Genomic DNA, 23,367 nt, shown 5'->3' with positions numbered 1-23,367 from the left:
CTCTCTCTCTCTCTCTCTCTCTCTCTCTCTCTCTCTCTCTCTCTCTCTCTCTCTCAAATAAAATCCAATGCTACTGATAAGTGTCTTAAGTGATCCCTCTCTCTCTCTCCTCTCTCCCCACCTCTCTCTCCCCTCTCTCTCTCTCTCTCTCTCTCTCTCTCTCTCTCTCTCTCTCTCTCTCTCTAAAATAAAATCAAATGCTACTGATAAGTGATCTCTCTCTCTCTCTCTCTCTCTCTCTCTCTCTCTCTCTCTCTCTCTCTCTCTCTCTCTCTCTAAAATAAAATGAAATGCTGCTGATAAGTGTCTTAAGTGATCTCTCTCTCTCTCTCTCTCTCTCTCTCTCTCTCTCTCTCTCTCTCTCTCTCTCTCTCTCTCTCTCTCTCTCTCAAATAAAATCCAATGCTACTGATAAGTGTCTTAAGTGATCCCTCTCTCTCTCTCACTCTCTCCCCCACCCTCTCTCTCTCTCTCTCTCTCTCTCTCTCTCTCTCTCTCTCTCTCTCTCTCTCTCTCTCTCTAAAATAAAACTAAATGCTACTGATAACTGTCTTAAGTGATCTCTCTCTCTCTCTCTCTCTCTCTCTCTCTCTCTCTCTCTCTCTCTCTCTCTAAAATAAATTGGAATATTACTGATAAGTGTCTTAAGTTATCTCTCTCTCTCTCTCTCTCTCTCTCTCTCTCTCTCTCTCTCTCTCTCTCTCTCTCTCTCTCTTTAAAATAAAATTAAATGCCACTGATAAGTGTCTTAAGTGATCTCTCTCTCTCTCTCTCTCTCTCTCTCTCTCTCTCTCTCTCTCTCTCTCTCTCTCTCTCTCTCTCTCTCTCGATTGGTCTTCGAACATCTAAATAATCACCAATATCATTTTAGGTCCGTCACATTTAGAGCCTATTGATTTCAAAGGCCTCTGTCAATAACCTCTCAAGTCTTTCACCACTTTGTCTCCATCTTAGAAGAACCCCTTTCTCCCTTTCCTCACTTCTCTTTTTTACCTCCTTCTCACCTCCCCCCTTGCCCCCACCCCCATATTCTCCTCCACAGTTCTCTTACCCTGTGCGAGGTGGGTCCAGGGCCGAGGAATGAAGGAATTCGTTAATTAGATTTTTGCCATCGAGATTATATCAGGATATGGAGCTTTCTGCCGTCTGTGGAGGGAATATGATTATGTTTTATGGTTCTTTCTTCCATTTTATTCAATTTCGTGCGGAAATATTCCATTTGTTACGTGAGTATTACATTTTCGAATTGAATTCGCCTCCTCGTAAACCAATTTGGTGTTTATTTATTCAGATTTGTGATTAAAAAGCCACAATAATGTAAATTAGAGAGTGCATTTTTTCAAAATACAAAAAAGGGTTAAAAAAATACAGTCTCTCATTTACATTATTGTGGCTTTTTACTGATTAATTCCAGTCACAATATACATTTACATTACTTTGGATTTTTACTGAATATTTCCGGTGATAATATAGTGATGCACCATTGATTCAGATTTGCTATTGAATTCACGATTTTTTTTTTCGTTTGAGAAAGAGAATGGTTTTAAAATTCAAGTATGTATGAATTTTGAATATGCACATATAAATGCCAGAATATTAAAGGAAATTATTAAAATTCAAGTATGTATGAATTTTTAATATGCACATATAAATGCCAGAATATTAGAGAAAATTATTAAAATTTAAGTATGTATGAATTTTGAGTATGCACATATAAATGTCAGAGTATAAAAGAAAATTATTAAAATTCAAATATGTATGAATTTTAAATATGCACATTTAAATGCCAGAGTATTAAAAAATGATTAAAATTCGAGTATGGTTGAATTTTGAATATGCACATATAAATGCCAGAATATTAAAGAATATGATTAAAGTTCAAGTATGTATGAATTTTGAATATGCACAGATAAATGCCAGAGCATTAAAGAAAACTATTCTTAAACATTGCTTTTCAATATACACACACACAAGCGCCAAGCTAAAGAACATAGCCTCAAGTAATAGTTTTCAATATAAATATATCAGTCACGTCAAGATTGAGCATACCTAAATAGGGATGACTTTTTGATATACGAAAATAAAAGTAAAATGTCAATAGAATATGGAACAGCAACAAAGGGAGCAATTATATATATATATATATATATATATATATATATATATATATATATATATATATATATATATATATATTTATATATATATATATATATATATATATATATATATATATATATATATATATATATATATACATATAAGATTGTGGATTTTGATTAGTGTTGTTGGATAACAGGTGCTGGAATGGCTGTAGGAATTGTGATGAATTCCATTTTAAATCATGATGAAATCAGAGTTTTAAATCTACTGGTTGAGATCATTGATTATTGTGTGTAAACTCCATCGATAGTGTGGCTTATGAATTTGTATAAGCCTTAACCAATTCATTTAGGAATTTGTATAAGCGTAAACTAATTCATTCCTGCCCTCTGAAGCTGACATCTGAATCTCAGGTGTATCGGTGTTATTGTCTGTTCCATCGTATTTAAGTATGTGTCACCTTCCCTCTCTCTCTCTCTCTCTCTCTCTCTCTCTCTCTCTCTCTCTTGGAGCCCTCATGGGAATACTTAATTTCCATTTTTTAATGTGAATACTGGCTTTCCACTTTTTAATTTGAATACTTACTTCCATTTTTTCATGTAGATACTTAATTCTATTTTTTTAATGTAGATACTTACTTCCATTTTTTTTAATGTAGGTACTTACTTCCATTTTTTAATGTGTGAATACTTACTTTCCATATTTTTAATGTGAATATTTACTTCCATTTTTTCAATGTGAATACTTACTTCCATTTTTGTTTTCAGTGCGAATACCTACTTCCATTTGTTTTCAATATGAATACTTTCATTTTTTTTTCAACGTGAATACTTACTTCCATTTTTTTTAATGTGAATACTTATTTCCATTTTTTATGTGAATACTTACTTCCCTTTTGTTTATCTGAATACTTACTTCCATTATTTTTCATCTGAACACTTACTTCCACTTTTTTTCATGGGAATACTTCCATTTTTTTCATGAGAGTACTTACTTCCTTTTTTTTTCATCTGAATACTTACTTCCATTTTTTAAAATCTGAATACTTATTTCCATATTTTCATCTGTTCATCAATTTTGTCACACTTTCTTTGTTGTAACAAATCATGGTTTACCTTTACAATTGACGCCTTCGGGTTCAGTGTCTCGGGATCCATAAGATTTCCCTTATGTTCACCAAATACAGGATCACAGAATTTCTTCGTTTCTTTAATAAGATAATTTTCAATCTAAAAATGCAATTGAAGATGCAACTCATTACTCCCCTAAAATAATTCACCTTGTCTTTTACTCTTTTATTTATATTTTTATATATTGATTGATTCATTTGTCAATTGATCTTGTTTTCTGTTCTGATAATTTATATTTTGATATGTTTATTGATTCATTTGTTTTCTTTTTTAATAGCTGATCTCTGCTTCCAGTATTATCTTCTGTAACTTCTTTCAAATGGACACCTGTGGGCTTGTTCCATGATGAATAGGGGTTTATCTACTGATTAGTAATAATAATAATAATAATAATAATAATAATAATAATAATAATAATAATAATAATAATAATAATAATAATAATTTGTCTAAGGCGCGTAATTCATACCTTCAAGGAAGAGGAACAGGTAGATTAAAGTATAAACAAAAATCCCTGTCATTGTATTTAGCTGAGTAAATCAAAACCATTTTGTATCACGAACAAATTAAAATGAGAAAAATGCATCATTTTACGCGAAGAATTGCGTCATAAATTCCTGAAAAAAAATTAAATTAATACAAATGCAATTCACGCCTAAATAACGGCATTGAAAAAAAAACTAAAACACCCACTAAGTGTCATTTTTCATTCGAGAGAACGACACTCGTCTGAACGAGGCGTGAAAAAAAAAAAATAAATAAAAACGTGACGGCCCCGGGAGACCCCAATTTCATTTCGTTAATTAACCTGTGGATTTTAAAAGTTAGTCCCGCAATTGCTTTTGCCCTCGTGGGAGATTTATGGGGAATTCAACTCGTGGAAGCTGCGGTAATAGATGCATTGATCCGCTAATATCTTTTGGTTTTGAGTTTTTTAAAGCGGACAGGTGTCTGATGGGATGGATACAGGTGGATTTTAATGAAGAGTGGGTTGAAGACAGGTAAGGTATTTTTAATTGTCTGGTGGGGTGGAGACACGTAAATTTTTTTGTCTGGTGGGTTGAAGACAGGTAAATTTTTTTAATTGTCTGGTGGGGTGAATACAGGTAAATTTTTTTAATTGTCTGGTGGGGGTGAATACAGGTAAATTTTAATTGTCTGGTGAGGTGAATACAGGTAATTTTTTTAAATTGTGGGATGAATACAGGTAAATTTTAACGAAAAGTGGGTTGAAGGTAGGTAAGTTTTCTTAATTGCCTGGTGGGGTGAATACAGGTGAATTTTTTTAATTGTCTGGTGGGTTAAAGACAGGTAAATTTTTCTAATTGTCTGGTGGGTTGAAGACAGGTAATTTTTTTTTATTGTCTGGGGGAGGGGGGTGAATACAGGTAAATTTTAAAAATTATCTGGTGGGATGAATACAGGTAAATTTTTTCATTGTCTGGTGGGGTGAATGCAGGTAAATTTTTTAATTGTCTTACGGGGTGAATACAGGTAAATTTTAATTGTCTGGTGGGGGTGAATACAGGTGAATTTTGTAATTATCTTATGGGGTGAATACAAAATTTTAATTGTCTGGTGGAGTGAATATAGATAAATTGTAATTGTCTGGGGGGTTGAAAACAAATAAATTTTGATTGTCTGGGGGGTTGAAAACAGGTAATTCTAAAATGTCTGGTGGGTTGAAAACAGGTAAATTTTAATTTTTATAGCGTAGTATACTACTGGAAACAATTCATGGACCTGTATGTAAATCTCTCTCTCTCTCTCTCTCTCTCTCTCTCTCTCTCTCTCTCTCTGGAAAAATTGGTGCCTGTAATGCCTAAAATATACCTCTGTTATATCGTCCCCAGCTTGTGGCATTTTTATAAATGAGGTCATTACGAATGGAATTAAAAAACATTTGAAAAATGAATTGGACGAAATATTATTATTATTATTATTATTATTATTATTATTATTATTATTATTATTATTATTATTATTATTATTATTATTCAAAGTTTCACAACAGTAGCCCACTTTGAAGTAGCATTGAGAAATGTGGTTGTGTTCGCAATTTACAACCCAGTTAGTTTACAAAAACCTTTTACTGTTATGCGACAGATATGATAAATTATCGATATATATGTTCCTCTTATTCTTGATGATATCATGCTTGAGATGAGGAGGGGGAGAAGATTATTAAATCGTTAAATCTCCTCGCGATGATAACAAATTCGAAGCCTTTGCATTATCCTGTTTATGATAAATTTCATGAAGTCATTAGGTTTGTAAATCATCCCTTCTTTTGAAGACGGGATCAGATTCACGATTTATCTTTTATGTAGAGAAACAAAACATTCTTACCTAAAAACCTGTAATGATGATTTTAAATAAATCACCATTACAGCTTTTCAAGTGAGAATGTTTTGTTTCTCTTCATAAAAGATATATTTTGAATCTGATCCTGTCTTTAAAAGGTGGAATGATTTGCAAACCTAATGACTGCATGAAATTTGTAATTAAAATTTTTTGCATGTCTCATTTTATTTGGAAAAGGCACAGAGAAAGGAAGATCTTATAATTGAAGTCGTGACGAAGGGGATAATACGTACGCAAATGATATGTAAATGAAGGTGGTACATATACGTATATAGGCCACATAGTGTTAACACTGAAGTATAGACGTGAATAGGTCTAAAATATTCATCGTTTATTGGTATTTCTCTTTTGCTTTTCCAAAATGTGTATTAGTTTATTTGTACATCTCTTTTGTTTCTTTAAATGATACGTTCATTTTCCTTAGTTATCACCCGCCCCCCCCCCCCGCCCCTTTTACGCCTGTCTCTATCATTTGTTTTGGAATAGCTTATATGATCCTGTGTTCTTTGTATTTGTTACCTTTCTTCAATGTTTTATTTACATTTGCCTCTCCCAACAGAACCTTATGAATCTGTTTTTAAAAATGTATTCACTCTTTCATTTTCATGTGGTTTATTTTATTTTCTCTTCTGTCCTTAATCATTTTCGTCCTTGTTTTATTTAAATTTGCTCCATTCTATCATAAGCGTATGGATTTGCTTTATAAATATATCCGCAAAATCTTATGGATTTGTTTATGGAAATATATTCATTCTTTCATTTTCATGTTGGTCATTTTATGCTCTCTTTTGCTTATGGTAATTTTCGTCCATGTTTTATTTACATTTGCTTCTCCTTGTTAAAAGCTCGTGATGAATTTGTTTTTAGAAAGTATACACAATAATTAACTTTCAACCTAGGACCGTATTATTAATTCATTTGCTTCTATCTGTCAAAAGCTTGTATGGATATATTTTTAAAAAATATATCCAATAATTCGTTTTCAACCTAGCACCGTAAAATAATATTTCCCCTCTTATTTCCCCTCTTATATATTCCGCCCCTGAAAAGTGGCACTCCGTGCAGCCGCCTTGTGTCTTTTCACAAAGTGGCACTGTGCAGCCTTTTTTTTTCTTCTTCTCAGGGGCCGTGATAAAACGCCCAAGAACAAGCGATTGGCAGTGCAATATCTGCAGCGCCTCTGTGACGTTTTTTCCAATTCCTCCTCTCTTCATGTTTGCATTCTTTTTCATTCGGGATTAATGTGCGTGTTTTGTTTGGGTAGGTGGCGATATAAGACTCTGCCCGGGTTTGTCTGTTTGTATTAGTGAGTTTGTAGTTTGGATATAATTGCTTTGAATGTGTTTATCTCGGTTTGTTTGTGGTAAGCATATTTAAAAAAAATTTATTTTGCATATTGTTTTGAATTTGCATATCCTGTTTGTGATGCATATTCTGTTTGTGACGATATAAGACGCTGGCCGGGTTTGTCTGTTTGTATTAGTGAGTTTGTAGTTTGGATAAAGTGCTTTGAATATGTTTATCACGGTTTGTTTGTGGTAAGCATATTTGAAAAAAATATTTTACATATTGCTTTGAATTTGCATATCCTGTTTGTGATGCGTATTCTGTTTGTGATAAACACATTTTTAAAAATTGATTTAATAGTCGCTTCTACTTACAGAATTTCTGTATTTTGGAGGTTCATATCATTGTAAGGCTTTAGAAATAGAGGGTTTATCAACAATTCCTTTATGTTCGTGAATAAGTGAGATAAAGAGAATAACAAGTGAATGGAAACGTTGATTAAAAAAGAAAGAAAAGACATCTGCTTTGTAGTATTTTACTGTTCGTATGGAATGCCATGTCTTAAAATGGCTCCTGGGTGCTGCTATAATGCCTGAATTTGGTCAGACATTTTCGTTTACAATAAATGTTTTGAAAACAGTGGCAGGGAACAAAGTGTTTTTGGTTTCTGGCAATTGTGTACGAGTGTATGTTTGTGTGTATGCATGTTTACATGTATGTATGTATGTATTTATGCATGTATGTATTTATATATCTTCTTCTTTGTCTTCAGCTCGCACGTTTTTATATGGGGTCGCTGTTTCCTATCAGCCTTCGTATGTATGCATGTATGTATGTATGTATGTATGTAACAAAGACGTGCACTTGCAACTGAAGGCATGGAAAAGAAGTCTCACAGTCTCCTGAATCCTCGGAATTTATGAGAATCACACGGTCGAAGAATTCCGTGGTAAATGAGGCATATTTAGAATAGAGCCTTTTGCCAGACTTTGTGTTCGTTTAGGCTTTAAGTTTCCGTAATATTTTTTTTTTTGTAGTGAAGTACTTTTATTTTTAGTTTATCATTTCAAGTTTCACGCTTGTCACTTCTGCTTTGTTTGGTATAGATGTAGATTTCAATATTCTAAACATTTTGACCTAAGCAGTGAATTATATTGTATACATACATACATACACACACATACATACTTACATACATACATACATACATAATTCACTGCTTATGTCAAAATGTTAGAAAAGTTGAAATTCACATATGTATTCAACATAAAAGCGAGAAAATGACAAATATGAAGTTTGAAATAATAAACTAAAATAAAAGTATATTTATAAATATATCTATATCTATCTATATATATATATATATATATATATATATATATATATATATATATATATATATATATATATATATATATATATATATACACTTTCAAGCAGACATACAACCCCATTTTTACCTGGAAACACCATAAACGTCAGATAAAAAAAAAGTTAAAATAAAACATTGATGCAGCACAAACAGCACAAACAAACATTCAGCTGCACAATTCCGCGAAAGAAACAAAACAAAAAAATGAGGATAAACACTCCTTCTCATGAACTCGCAAGGAGGGAAGAAGAAGAAGACTCACTTAGGAAGGATCTCTTTCTCCGAGAACTCCCCCGAAAATAGAGAGAGAGAGAAAAACACGACGGCTCGGAAGCGCTGTTCGTGTTCTGACAAGAAGAAGAAGAAGAAGAAGAAGAAGAAGAAGAAGAAGATGAAGAAGAAGAAGAAGGGGAGGAGGAGGAGGAGGAGGAGAAGAGAAGAAGAAGGAGAAGAAGAGGGAAAGGAGAAAAGAATAATAATAATATTAATAACAATAAATAAGAAGAAGAAGGAGGAGGAGGAGGAGGAGGAGGAGGAGGAGAAGAGAGGAAGAAGGAAGAAGAAGAGGAAAAGAAGACAATAATAGTAATAATAATAAGAAGAAGTTTCAGAAGAAGGAGAAGAAGAAGATGAAGAGAAGAAGGAGAAATAAGAGGAGGTGTCTGCGTAACAGCTTCTGGAAAACAAATTGTTCCAACCGCCAACGCAAACAAGTCTTGACAGCAACAACCAGTACTCTCCATTCATACTGAAGAGAGATGCTGAAGAGTGTTGTACGAGGGGCCCTGTCATAGGCAAGGTGGGGCCGGGAGGAGGGGAGGACGTCATGGTTTAGAAAGGGGGCTTATTTTGGTGGTTTTTCGTTTTTTTGGGGGCTTATTTTTTCGGGAGACATCTTCGATTTCGTGACGGCTGTTGTACCTTTGTGATATGTTTGTTCCTTTGGAGAATAGAATCTTCGTTAAGTTTTATATATATATATATATATATATATATATATATATATATATATATATATATATACATATATATATATATATATATATATATATATATATATATATATATATATATATATATATGTATGTCTAATGTATACATATATGTATATTATTTATATATATATATATATATATATATATATATATATATATATATATATATATATATATATATATATATATATATATATATATGCCAACCAGCACTCTCATTTTTTTTTACTGTGAATCATATTCCCTGATAATTATTTAATTGTGGATCATAATCCCTAATAATTATTTTTGTGTGAATCTTAATCCCCCGATAATTATTCTGTTGTGAATCATAATCCCTGATAATTAATTTATTGTGAATCACAAACCCTGATAATTATTGTTGATCAATAGTAAAGTGAGCCTCCATGTTGTTATGTTGAATATTCTGTTAAATTTATATGCATATGATAGGTTGTATTGTTTCATTCATATTTATTTTCTGGTTATCGCCATCTGTAAACGCAATGAAGACGAAAGAAAAATTATATTCATCCCAAGTGGGTCACATTCAAAGATTGCTGCAGTGGAATAATATCTTAGTTTTCCAAATTCCTTGTTTTACTGTATTTTTGTGCTGAAAAATATTTAAGTTTTCCAGATTCAAAGTGTTACAGTATTGCTGTATTGAAAAATATTTTAATCTTCCATATTCCCAGTATTACTGTATTGCTGTATTAAAGAATAAATATTTTAGTCTTTCATATTCCTAGTGTTACTGTATTGCTGTATTGAAGAATATTTTAGTCTTGCATATTCCCAGTGTTACTGTAATGTTGTACAGAAAAAATATTTTAGTTTTCCAAATCCCCAGTCTGTTACTGAAGTTGAGGCCTGATTGCGAACTTGATGTTGCAGTGGTTCCTGAAACACGAATGAAAATGTAGATATGTAAAATAATCCCTGATGTTTTTAACATCCTTGACCGCTTTATCCACTCTCTTCTTAACTTGATAATGTAATGTTTCCATTTCGCTTGCATATCTCATTGATAATTTAGTGTTTCCGTTTCGCTTGCATATCTCATTGATAATTTAGTGTTTCCGTTTCGCTTGCATATCTCACTGATTATTAAGTGTTTCCACTTCGCTTGCATATCTCATTGATAATTTAGTGTTTCTGTTTCTCTTGCATATCTCATTGATAATTTAGTGTTTCCAGTTCGTTTGTATAGCTCATTGATAATTTTGTGTTTCCATTTCGCTTGCATATCTCATCGATAATTTTGTGTTTCTATTTCGTTTGTATAGCTCGTTGATAATGTAGTGTTTCCATTTAGCGTGTATATCTTACTGATAATTTAGTGTTTCCATTTCGCTTGCATATCCCAGTGATAATTTTGTGTTTCCATTTCGCTTGCATATCTCATTGATAATTTAGTGTTTCCATTCCGCTTGCATACCCCAATGATAATTTAGTGTTTCCATTTCGCTTGCATATCTCATTGATAAATTGGTGTTTCCCTCTTCTTTCAATTAAAGTTATTCTCTTTTAATGAGTTACACCACACCTTCCTCATACATGAGTCTATTTTGAATATTTTAATATTAAATTAATCTGCAATCCTGATTTTGAAATACATTAAACAGCCGTCAATAGGAAAGCATCCCTGTTATATTGTGGACCCTTTCTCATAACAGAATTCCTGTATTGATTAAAATACAACACACAGCATACTAATATTATTACCATCATTATTAATAGTATTATTATTCAGAAGATGAACCCTATTCGTATGGAACAACCCACCAAAGGGGCCACTGACTTGAAATTCAAGATTCCAAAGAGTATTAAGGTGTTCATTCGAAAGAGGTTACAGAAGGTAATGGGAAATGCAGAAAGAAGAGATCAGTTATTAGAGAAGGAAAATGAATTAATAAATTAATAGGTAAATAGATAAAAATGTAAATAGATCATTAAAATGCAAGTTGAATTGCCTTCGGGTAATAATGCGTTTATCTTCACTTGCAAATGATTTAATGTTTTTTTAGGTATTGATTATCTCCTGTGCATTAAAATGAAAGACTAAGGTTTTCGATCCATTAATCTTTTCATTTCGAAGCGAATAAACAAGCGTTTTGGGCCTCCACTTCCGGTCCAGTTCAACATCTCTGGTGCCTGTGCTATAGACTCTCACCTTTATTCATTGAATCAGTCTTTTCAGCGGATTATGATACTCTCTTTTTTTTTCCCTTTCTTTTTACCCCATTCCCGGTATTCCCTCCCTTTGTCTCTCTCTCTCTCTCTCTCTCTCTCTCTCTCTCTCTCTCTCTCTAGCCCCCTCTTTCCCCCTCTCCTCCCCTCCCTTCCTCAATCAGCTGCCTCCTACTGGTACTACCACCACTATACACCACCGCCATTACGTCTGCGTCATCCCCTCTCTCTCTCTCTCTCTCTCTCTCTCTCTCTCTCTCTCTCTCTCTCTCTCTCTCGATCAATAGACCTGCTACGTTTTTAAATTAAAAGAGAAAAAGACGTTCTCGCGCATACGTTGTACGAACGGGGCGAAAGGATGGAAAAAGATAGAGAGAGAGAGAGAGAGAGAGAGAGAGAGAGAGAGAGAGAGAGAGAGAGAGAGAGAAGAAGAAGAAGATAAAAGAGGAGAGAAGCAGAGAGACGTCTATGATGATGATGATGATGTCAGGTGAGCTCAAATACGTGATATTCTCTCTCTCTCTCTCTCTCTCTCTCTCTCTCTCTCTCTGGCGTCGCCGCTGCCGCCACGGTTCGCATTCTGTCGATATCGAAGGGAAGATGACGGACGAAGGGAGGAGGAAGAGGAAGAGAGAGAGAGAGAGAGAGAGAGAGAGAGAGAGAGAGAGAGAACTGAGGGAATCGGGAATCGAGAGTATCAAAGGGCCGTGGTTATACTCTGAGGGGAAAGAGAGAGAGAGAGAGAGAGAGAGAGGAGGTGGGGATGGGATGGGCTCTCGTGACTTCTATCCATTAAAAAGTGCTGAAATAAAACTTCGTGACAAGATCAACAAAGGTATAGCCAGCCGAAGGGATATGGAGTGACGGCGGCGGCGGCGGCGGCGGCGATCGTGGGGCCTCGTACAGAGTTCGTCGGCTTTTTCGGGGCAGGTTGGCCCCGCTCGGGCCTGCGCAGGAGGAGGCGTTGCCGTTGCTATGGTGGCAGAGGTAGCGGCACCACCAGCAGCCTTAGCCTTCTTCCAACGGCGCCAGGGATCGCCGTGGACGGTGGGTCGAGGACCAGGACCATCGTTGCGCCGCGTCGCGTTCTCTTGTGTTCCCCTATACACCAGAGGTCCTACAGAGGAGGTCCTATAGAGGAGGTCCTACTAGGACCCTGTGGGGATCCTCCGGCGTGTATCCTGCTGCCTGCTTCGTGTCTTCTGGAAAGAGAGAGAGAGAGAGAGAGAGAGAGAGAGAGAGAGAGAGAGAGAGAGAGAGAGAGGGAGTGTTGTGGTTGTGGCAACTGAGAGAGAGAGAGAGAGTGAGAGAGACACCGGAGGATATGACTGACTTCGTTGACAAACCGTCGCTGGAATCCAGGAGAATTTCCAGGGCGTCACGCACTTTCTGCTGCTTCTTCTACTGCTTCAGGACTTGATATGAAACTTCGAGTGTCGTTGTGAGTTGCAGACAGTTTATCATTTACTCTTTTATCAAGTGAGTCTTCTCGTGTGTCTGTTATGTTATGCGTTATCGTTATGCGTTATCCCAGTGCGTGACTTCAGCCTGTCGAAGAATTATTGTTTTCTTTGTAACAGCGACATTTATACTGTTAATTTCTTCCAGGATCTGACAATGGGGTGTCGGTTACTGGAACATGGTTTTCCAGGTTCTCGTGCATTGTGTATGTGTATGGGGTGTTGGTATAGCAATGCTCTTTGTATGGGGACAGAATCTTTTCTTAGATCTTTTCTCGCTCCATTCATTTTTAAACAGAGATTATTTATTTGTGGTTAGGTGGTAAAAGTTACGCATTCAAATCTTGTTTAATTATTTTAGTGAAGGTTTACATATCACTTCGAAAATAATGAGATAGTTTAATGAAGCCCAAATATTTAAAATCATATTCCTGTCATAATTAGGTCTCATATGATGAAGTGAAACTAGATCGTCTTAACACTGAGTTTTCATAGTTAATATGTATCACATAATTATTCGAAACTAGATCAGTTTAACACTGGGAAATAAGTAACTTGTCAGGAATAAGTCAGACGGTAAGGGGGCGTGGCTTCACTTTCAGATACGTCTGATGAAGACAGACTGATTACGTAGCCTTTTCATGTTCTTCTTGCAAAACAAGGTTTATCCCTTAACCAGTCACTCAACCAGTTTTACATTCAGAGATATGTAGAATACGATTTCTGGGAACTGGGGTGTTTATTTCTTGCTGAATAGTGAGGGCGGCGTGGATGGTTCGTGATAATGTGAAATAAATATTAATGTGATGAAAGAATCTTTTGATAATTTCATTGCAATAACAGTTTTTTTACAATGTTGCATTGCATTGCAATTACAGTTTTTCATTGTAGGTTGCATGTGTCAGTTTAAGTGGGTTTCCTCTGGTTGGGTGTAATTTTAACTGTTATTCGTATTAATGTAAGTGGTTTTATCATGGCTGTTATCCTGAGAATTGTATTTTTTAAGTGTCGGTTGCATGTGTCAATTTAAGTGTCTTTCCTATGGTTGGGTGTAATTTTAACTGTTATTCGTGTTAATGCAAGTGGTTTCATCATGGCTGGTATCCTGAGAATTGTACACTTCCCAGAGAAACAGTTTTTTTCATTGTAGGTTGCATGTGTCAATTTAAGTGTCTTTCTTCTCATTGGTTTTAATTCTAATTTTATTCATATCAGTGCAAGTGGCTTTATCATGGCTAGTATCCTGAGAAGTGGATACTTCCCATTTGTCTGCATTTATTACTACAAGGGAGATGGAACAGTTTTTTTTTTTTGGTTTTTCATTGTACGGTAGGTTGCATATGTCAATTTCAGTGACATTCCTCTTGTTGGTTGTAACTTTAACTGTTATTCGTATTAATGCAAGTGGCTATATCATGGCTAGTATCCTGGGAATAATATTGTATATAAAGTATACTTCCCAGTTGCGTGAATTTATTACTACACGGAGATGAAGTGTTAAGCCTCACACAGTCCTGCCATTCCAGTACCCAGCCGGGAAGCATTTTCCCGAGATGTAACCGAGTACTGGGACCTTTCCCTGAGAAAAACTGGACGCCATGTCTGCAAAACTAACCATAGAATTTTCTTGAAAATAATCTCATTATGTTTCCCACAAACCGAATTCCATGTGAGGTAATATAACCTAACCTAACCTAGCCTAACCTATCCTAACCTAGGGGGATGGCAAAAAAAACCGGGGCTGGTGCAATACTAACATACATCTCAGGAATTTGCAGCCGGGGAGCGCTCGCCTGTGTACCATAAATTAGCTCTTTCTTACACTAGAGGAAGCTTGAACTCGCGAACCCACAGTAGTATATAAGTCTTAACGTCATTTGTTTTAATTGTCTTTAGCTCGACCTGAGTTATATGAAGAAATGTTTCGTAGAATTCAGCTAAAAATTCTCATGCATTTGAATGTAATACTTATAAAAGGGTTAAAAAAATAAATGATGGTCTTATAAAAGGATCATAAAAATAAACGATGGTCTCTGTTTTAGCTTTCAGTCTCAGAAGATGATCTTATGTATTTGAATGTAATACTTATATTATTATTATTATTATTATTATTATTATTATTATTATTATTATTATTATTATTATTATTGATAAGATGGACCCTGTTCCTATGGAACAAGCCCACCAAAGGGGCCACTGACTTGAAATTCAAACTTCCAAAGAATATTATGGTGTTCATGTGAAAGAAGTAACATAAGGTAAAGGGAAATACAGAAAGAGACCAGTTATTAGAAAAAACAGATAAATTAACATATTGATAAATAAACAAAAATGTCAATAAAATATTAAGAAATAGATTATGGTCTCTGTTTGAACGTTTGGTCTCTGTAGATGTATAGGCAAGTGGCTGAATATTCTAAAGATTTTTTCAGCAGTGTCAGATTAAATATTCTTTGTCATTTATTATTATTATTATTTATTATTATTATTATTTTTGTTGTTGATGGTAGAGAGGGTGACCATAAAAAAAATTATCTTTGGGACACACCAGCAAGTGCTTGCATTTTCTGAAGTTTATTTCAGCAGTCAGAGTTGATATTCCTTATTATTATTATTATTATTATTATTATTATTATTATTATTATTATTATTATTATTATTATTATTATTATTATTATTATTATTATTATTATTATTATTTGAAGGAGTAGGCCTCTTTTAAACAGGTCTTATTAAAAATGGCTGTATTATGCGAATTTATCTTATATAGTGTCTTTTCCATCTTCCTTATGATTCGCTTTTCAGGCTCAGCGATTTCTGATTGGATATTTTAATAAAAGACTTCCCATATTCCGCACACTATCCTTTTCCAACATGAATATCGGCCAGTTGCTGACTAACATCGCTGAGCCTGAAAAGCGAATCATAAGGAAGATAGAAAAGACACTATATAAGATAAATTCGCATAATACAGCCATCCTTTTTAATAAGACCTATTATTATTATTATTATTATTATTATTATTATTATTATTATTATTATTATTATTATTATTATTATTATTATTATTATTATTGGTGGTGGAGGGAGGAGGGCATCATAAAATAAAATACCTTTGGGATGCATCACTGAGGCCATGATGCAATATGCTCCTGCAATAATAATTTCATTTACACCAACTGACCATTTTTTTATAGTTTCCAGAACTTGCAAATATATGTTTATATATGAAACCTTTACTCGCGTCCTTTTTTTTTCAATGTTAGTAATGTCTGGTTACTTTTTCGTGCTTTTATATTGCTGGTCAGTAACCTTCGCACTTCCACGTATTACAGGATGTTTATTGATCGTACGTTTGTTGTGTGCCTTTCATTCTCGTTAGAGTACATTACAGTTGTTGCAGTTGGTGCTGGCCTTTCTATTGATTGATCTTTTTGTGCATGTATATATATATATGTGTGTATACAACACTTAGTCATTTACCTACCATTATCTATGTTCTCTTATCAGTGACTTTATTCATTAACCATGTTGTTAACTGACTCTCTATCTATTTCCCCTTATCGCCTTTCAATCAAAAGGCCCTTTGAAATCTGTTGATCATCAGTGACCCCAGCCTTTCTATCACCTGCCTCTGGGTTCTCACTGCCATAGATTTCAAGTCGATATAACTGTCACGACTTTGGTGCGTAAGATCGATTTATTGGCAGAATAGCCCAGATGTTATAGTCCAGCTATAGAGCAGAGCCCTTGAGGCATACGTTTTCGCAGAAGACGCCAAATACATCCATTTGGGCAGTCTTAGAGAATTCTATTTCCTAGGAAAGGTGGGTGACATCCAGAATAGATCTGTGGGTCCTTTCTGTTTAGCAAGAGAAGTGATGTAATAATTGTTCTCTTAGGGGATGACAAGACGATTACTTTTGTGATTGTTTATGTTTGGGAAGCATACAAGACAGGGGAATGAAGAGATGGAGGTCTTTTTGGTTCTTTCTGTTCAAGGGACATTGATGTAATCATTATTCTGTCTGGGGATGACAAAGACCAATACTTTTCTTGTGATTATTTCGGTTTGGGAGTCATACAAGATAGGAGAATGAATAGAAGAATGAAATAATTCAAGTCATAACACTCTGTTTTCTTCCAGAAAAGATCTATGGAGTCCTCTCTATTCAAGGGACAGTGATGTCATTGTTATTCTGTTTGGTGGATGACAAAGAAGAGTACTTTCTTGTGATTACTTCTGTTTGGGTACGTTACAAGACGGGAGAATGAAGAGATGATCTGTGGTTCTTTCTATTCAAGGGACAGTGATGTAATTATTATTCAGATGCTGTGTGGTTCTTTCTATTCAAGGGACAGTGATGTAATTGTTATTTAGATGCTCTGTGGTTCTTTCTATTCAAGGGACAGTGATGTAATTATTATTTAGATGCTGTGTGGTTCTTTCTATTCAAGGGACAGCGATGTAATTATTATTTAGATGATCTTTGGTTCTTTCTGGTCAAGGGACAGTGATGCAATTATTATCGAGATGCTCTGTGGTTCTTTCTATTCACGGGACAGTGATGTAATTATTATTTAGATGCTCTGTGGTTCTTTCTATTCAAGGAACAGTGATGCAATTATTATTTAGATGATCTTTGTTCTTTCTATTCAAGGGACAGTGATGTAATTATTATTTAGATGATCTTTGTTCTTTCTATTCAAGGAACAGTGATGCAATTATTATTTAGATGATCTTTGTTCTTTCTATTCAAGGGACAGTGATGTAATTATTATTTAGATGCTGTGTGGTTCTTTCAATCCAAGGAACAGTGATGCAATTATTATTTAGATGATCCTTGTTCTTTCTATTCAAGGGACAGTGATGTAATTATTATTTAGGTGATCTGATGTTTTTTCTGTTCAAGGGACAGTGATGTAATTATTATTGAGATGCTCTGTGGTTCTTTCTGTTCAAGGGACAGTGATGTAATTATTATTTAAATGCTCTGTGGTTCTTTCTATTCAAGGGACAGTGATGTAATTATTATTTAGATGCTCTGTGGTTCTTTCTATTCAAGGGACAGTGATGTAATTATTATTTAGATGCTCTGTGGTTCTTTCTATTCAAGGGACAGTGATGTAATTATTATTTAGATGCTCTGTGGTTCTTTCTATTCAAGGGACAGTGATGAAATTATTATTTAGATGATCTGTGGTTCTTTCTATTCAGGGGACAGTGATGTAATTATTATTTAGATGATCTTTGGTTCTTTCTATTCTAGTGACAGTGATGTAATTATTATTTAGATGCTCTGTGGTTCTTTCTATTCAAGGGACAGTAATGTAATTATTATTTAGATGTTCTGTGGTTCTTGCTATTCAAGGGACAAGGGACAGTGATGCAATCATTATTCTCTTTGGGAGATGACAAAGACGAATACTTTCTTGTGATTATTTCTGTTTGAGAAACATAAAACCAGAAGAAGAAAAAGATTGAAATTCAAGTCATAACACCCAGCTTTCTTACAGCTTTATAATTATCCCAATAGATTGCATTATATTATGAATATTTTCTCTTTTTCTTTTGTGCTCATTTTGAGATTTTTGAAGGGACAATGATATGATCATTATTCTCCTGTTGGAATGACGAAGAAGAGTATTTTCTTGTATTTATTTTTGTTTGTGTAGGTTACAAGAGCAGTAGAAGGAAGAGACGAATGAAGTGTGAGTCACAACACTTGCACCTCTCATACTTTAAGTTAAAAAAAGCAAGAACAGTTCACTTCTCCTGTTTTAAGTAAATTTGATTAATTAAATAATTAATAATATGTTCTTGGTACCACTAAGTTCTGAACTTTAAGTTAAAAACGAAAGAACAATTCACGTCTCTTTTTTTTTGTAGGTAAATTTGATTAATTAAATACCGTCTGCTCTCAAATTCCCATAATTGATGAACCTGCGTACCTTGGATACGAACGCTACAACCCTGTGCGTCTCGCCCAGGGGTCGATATATTGACCCCCTACGGGTCATTAAATGCGTTGACATCATCGCGGTCAAATCCTTTCTTTTGAAAGAGAGGGTGGATTCTGAACTACGAGAATTCCACGTGCATTTTGAGTTTTCTTTAAAAGAAAACTATTGTGCTGGCTTTGTCTGTCCATCCACACTTTATTCTGCCAGCCCTCAGATCTTAAAAACTACTGAGGCTAGAGGGCTGCAAATTGGTATGTTGATCATCCCCCCTCCAGCCATCAAACATACCAAATTGCAGCCCTCTAGCCTAAGTAGTTTTGAAGATCTGAGGGCGGACAGAAAAAGTGAGGACGGACAGACAAAGCCGGCACAATTGCTTTCTTTTACGGAAAACTAAAAGTGTTCTTTTTTTTTATCTCCGTTGCCTCAGAAATCTGTTGTGTTATTGTTTGACATTTAACATGCAGAACTCAGCAACATTAGCCTTCTTTGATTTTGTGGTTAGGAGCCTTCAAGATTGATCAAACTAGACCCATGTAGAGTGGTACGTACTAAGGACCCCATTGTAGCTTCATTATACGTTCGTACGTGGACGCGGTAACAACCAGTCATTAGCAGCTATAAACAGCTAGTCCAGTCAGGAGAAAGACGAACCAAAGTAGCGTCCACCAGTTTAGTTCTCTTTGAACCAATTAACTGGCATCTGGACGTGATTGTAATTATCCGAAGTTAGGATAAAACCTCCTAAATTGTAAATACTTCCTTGCTGTATGTGGCCAGCCATTCTGGCGAGCTAGAGCAGTGGTTCGCAACCGTTTTCAACGTATGCACCCCTTTCAAATCAGCAGTCAGTTCTCGCACCCGCTGAAGTGCTGAAATAAAAAAAAAGTTAAAATAATAATAATAATAATAATAATAATAATTATTATTATTATTATTATTATTATTATTATTATTATTATTATTATTATTATTATTTATGTTTTTTTTTTAGTTTATTTTTATTTTTTACAGAAAAAATAACGTCCGTATATAAAAATATATTTTGCTTTAATTGTTCATATGCATCCTCGCACCCCTTAGGAACCGGCTTGGCACCCCCTAGGGGTGCGAGCACCCCTGGTTAAGAACCACTGCTTTAGAGGACATCTGGACTGTTCAAGGGATAATTTGCCCAGCTTGTCCTGTAGTTGATTGTAATGACTGCGACAAGAACAGATTGTGGAAATCTGCCACTGATGCTGAAGATCGAGTTTAATCTTTTGCTTTGAAATCTTTGATATAATTTTCTTAAACTTAAAATCCAGACAGTTATTTTTAACATGGCTTGGAATATACAGCAGCTTCCATCAAAGTGTTTAATATCGGCCTGTTAAATATTTGTGGCGTATTTTGTGGCATACGACCGGCCTCAAATTGTCATGATTTTAGGGACTGTATTTGGTTTCTTTAACTTTCAAATTGACTTTGTATTTTATGACCCCGTTATAAAACTGAGTATAAAATTGTTAATTATTCGTTACTTATAATTTTGTGACCTTAGGAATTAGCCTTATATTTTATTTATATTAACCTTAAGCTATTAATTCTACAAATTATTCTTGAATGTGCAATTTTAGCCATAGTTGGAGGCACGTGTTATATACAATTCTTGTTCATGTTCCTTGCGTCTATAAAACTTAACTTTTTGTAACCAGAAACGAAACTGTGAACTTATGCACGAACCTTGAATCGTTATGAAAATTGGCTTGCAATACAGAGAAATTTCAGATTGACCTTCAAAGCAGTTCTTGGTAACTCTGAACTTCGTCAGTAGGGAAAGTTATAAGAAATGTTTGATAATGTCAAAAGAAATGTTTGGATTTTTAGGTGTTGCAGTGGTTGCTTACAAGAATGTGTTCAGTTATTCCAAGTTTTGTTGATTTTGCCTGATTCTATACATAGTCTGAGTACAGTACTGAATCATCCTGTGGGTTTTGACTTATAAGAATGTCTTTCTTAGTAGGCTACTTTACTCAATCATCCGGTATGTTTTGTCTTGTAAAAATGTCTTAAGCTACACCAAGTTCATTGATTTTCCTGCTTTTGTACAGAGTGTAAGTACAATACTTAATTGTCTTATTGGTTTTGACTTATAATAATGTCTTCAGTTACACCACGTTTTGTTAGTTCCTCTTGCTTTTTGTACATATCTGAAGTACATTTACTTAATCGTCCTGTGAGTCAAGCTTTCGTTCTGAGGTAATATCCCACTTATATTCACTATAGCACGGAAATTCTTATAGTAATTTTTAAAAAGATTTCCGTCTCTCCTACTTCTCTCTTTGGCTAGCCTGAGTCAACCCATCTCTCCTACTTCTCTCTTGGGCTAGCCCAATCCAACCCATCTGGAGACAGTCTCTCCTCGTGTCCAAACTAAAAAAAGAGATTCGCCTCTTACAAAAACTTCCGTTTTATGTCGGTTGTTCGTAAAACTTCGTAATGGCCTTGTAAGGCGATAATTTTCTGCTGACTCCCCCGTCTTCGAAATATTCCAAGACGTCGGACTGCATCCTAATCTTGGCCCCCGCAAACCAATCCCTATCCCCTACCTGTCCGAAATTCTGCTTCAGACGGAGTGCCAAAATAACTGCAGAGGAGGAGGAGGAGGAAGCCATGTTGAATCCAATTTTTTTCAAGTCACTTTTTGAAAACTTTTATAATAGACCTACAAAAGGTGTCACATTTCGTATTCATGGAAAACACACACTTAAACACACACACAAACAAACAAACACACACACACACGATAGCAATTGCAAACATTACTTGAATTGCTAAATATGGTTTCGTAAGGTCTTTCGGTCGTAAATTATCTTTTACTATGTTTAGGTAAATAAGTAAAACCGATAGTATATTTCAGGTGTTAATTAGACGTGTTTATATATATATATATATATATATATATATATATATATATATATATATATATATATATATATACAGTATTATATATATTTATATGTATATATATATTGTGTGTTTGTGTGTATTTGTGTATATATACAAATGCTGTCTGTTAAATACACCAGAAGAGAGAGAGAGAGAGAGAGAGAGAGAGAGAGAGAGAGAGAGAGAGAGAGAGAGCCTTTCGGTTCAAGTACTCTCAGTTGATGTTGCGGCATCTGGTATTATTATTAAAGCAGATGTTGCATTCGAGAGAGAGAGAGAGAGAGAGAGAGAGAGAGAGAGAGAGAGAGAGAGAGAGCTCCGGTGGGCGTTGCTGCTGCTTTCGGCTATTGCTGTTTCCATGGTTATAGCAATCGTTGCTCCTCCTGCTGCTGTGCTGCTGTGCTGTGCTGTGTCTGCCTTCTAAAGCTTCCTCCGTCTCGGCTCTAAAACAACAATAACAACTAACATATTGGAGGCGTTGTTTTTTTCCCTGATTTTTTTTTGCCGGTTTTTATGTGGTGGTTGTGTTTTTTTTATCTAAATTCGTTGTTTTTTCTGGTTTTTATCTTTTACTGGTTTTTATTTGGTGTTTTTCTGGTTTTTTTAGATTTTTTAAATTGTTTTTATTTTGTTATTTTTTCTGAAGTCGTAGTTTTTTTCTGGTTTTATTTTTACTGGTTTTTATTTGGCGTTTTTTCTGAAAAAAATTTTTTTGCTGGTGTTTATGTTGTGTTTTTTCTGAATTCCTTGTTTTTTCTTTTTGTTTTTTTCTCGGTTTTATTTGGTATTTTTTTGTTCTGAATTCGTTTGTTTTTATATTCTTTCTGCCCTGTAATGTTTTATCTGGTGGTTGTTTTTTTGTGTTTTGGCTAATGTTGCTGCTTACTTATTTGATCAGGTTTTCTTTGTTTTTTTATGTCAGGTTAGGAAAAAAACATTCTTCAGCTACTTGAATTGATTAAAAGTTATCATTTTTTTTGTCAGGTCTGAAAACACACTCTTTAATTACATGCACTGACTAACAGTAATCAAGTTGTTGTTTTTTAATATCATCAGAAAAAAAACTCTTCAACCACTTGCATTGACTAATGGTGATCAAGTTCGCTTTGTGTTTTTTTATGTCAGGTCTGGAAAGAAAAAAACATTATCTATTTGCAATGACTAATTGTGATCAAATTTTCCATGTTTTTTTTATTTATGTCAAGTTCGAAAAAAGCTATTCTTCAGTTACTTGCACTGACTAATCAAGTTTTCTTTGTGTTTTTTTTTTTTAAATGCATGTCTGGAAGAAACCTTCGTCAACTACTCCAATTGATTAATAGTGATAAAAGTCTTGTTTTATTTTTGCCATGTCTGAAAAAAACATTCCCCAGCTTCTTACAGTGATTGATAGCGATCAAGTTCTCTTGGGTTTTCATGCCATGTCCGAAAAAAAAGTTCTCTCGGCTACTTACATTGAGTTATAATGTGATGTTTTTTTGAGGAGGGTGGGAGTTGTCCATTCAACGCACTGACTGAATGTGATCAAGATTTGTTTTTTTATGACGTCAGAAAAAACATTCTTCAAC

The sequence above is a fragment of the Macrobrachium rosenbergii genome, chromosome 17 (assembly GCF_040412425.1).
Source record: "Macrobrachium rosenbergii isolate ZJJX-2024 chromosome 17, ASM4041242v1, whole genome shotgun sequence".
Classification (NCBI taxonomy): Eukaryota; Metazoa; Arthropoda; class Malacostraca; order Decapoda; family Palaemonidae; genus Macrobrachium; species Macrobrachium rosenbergii.
Note: the sequence above shows the minus strand (reverse complement) of the source record.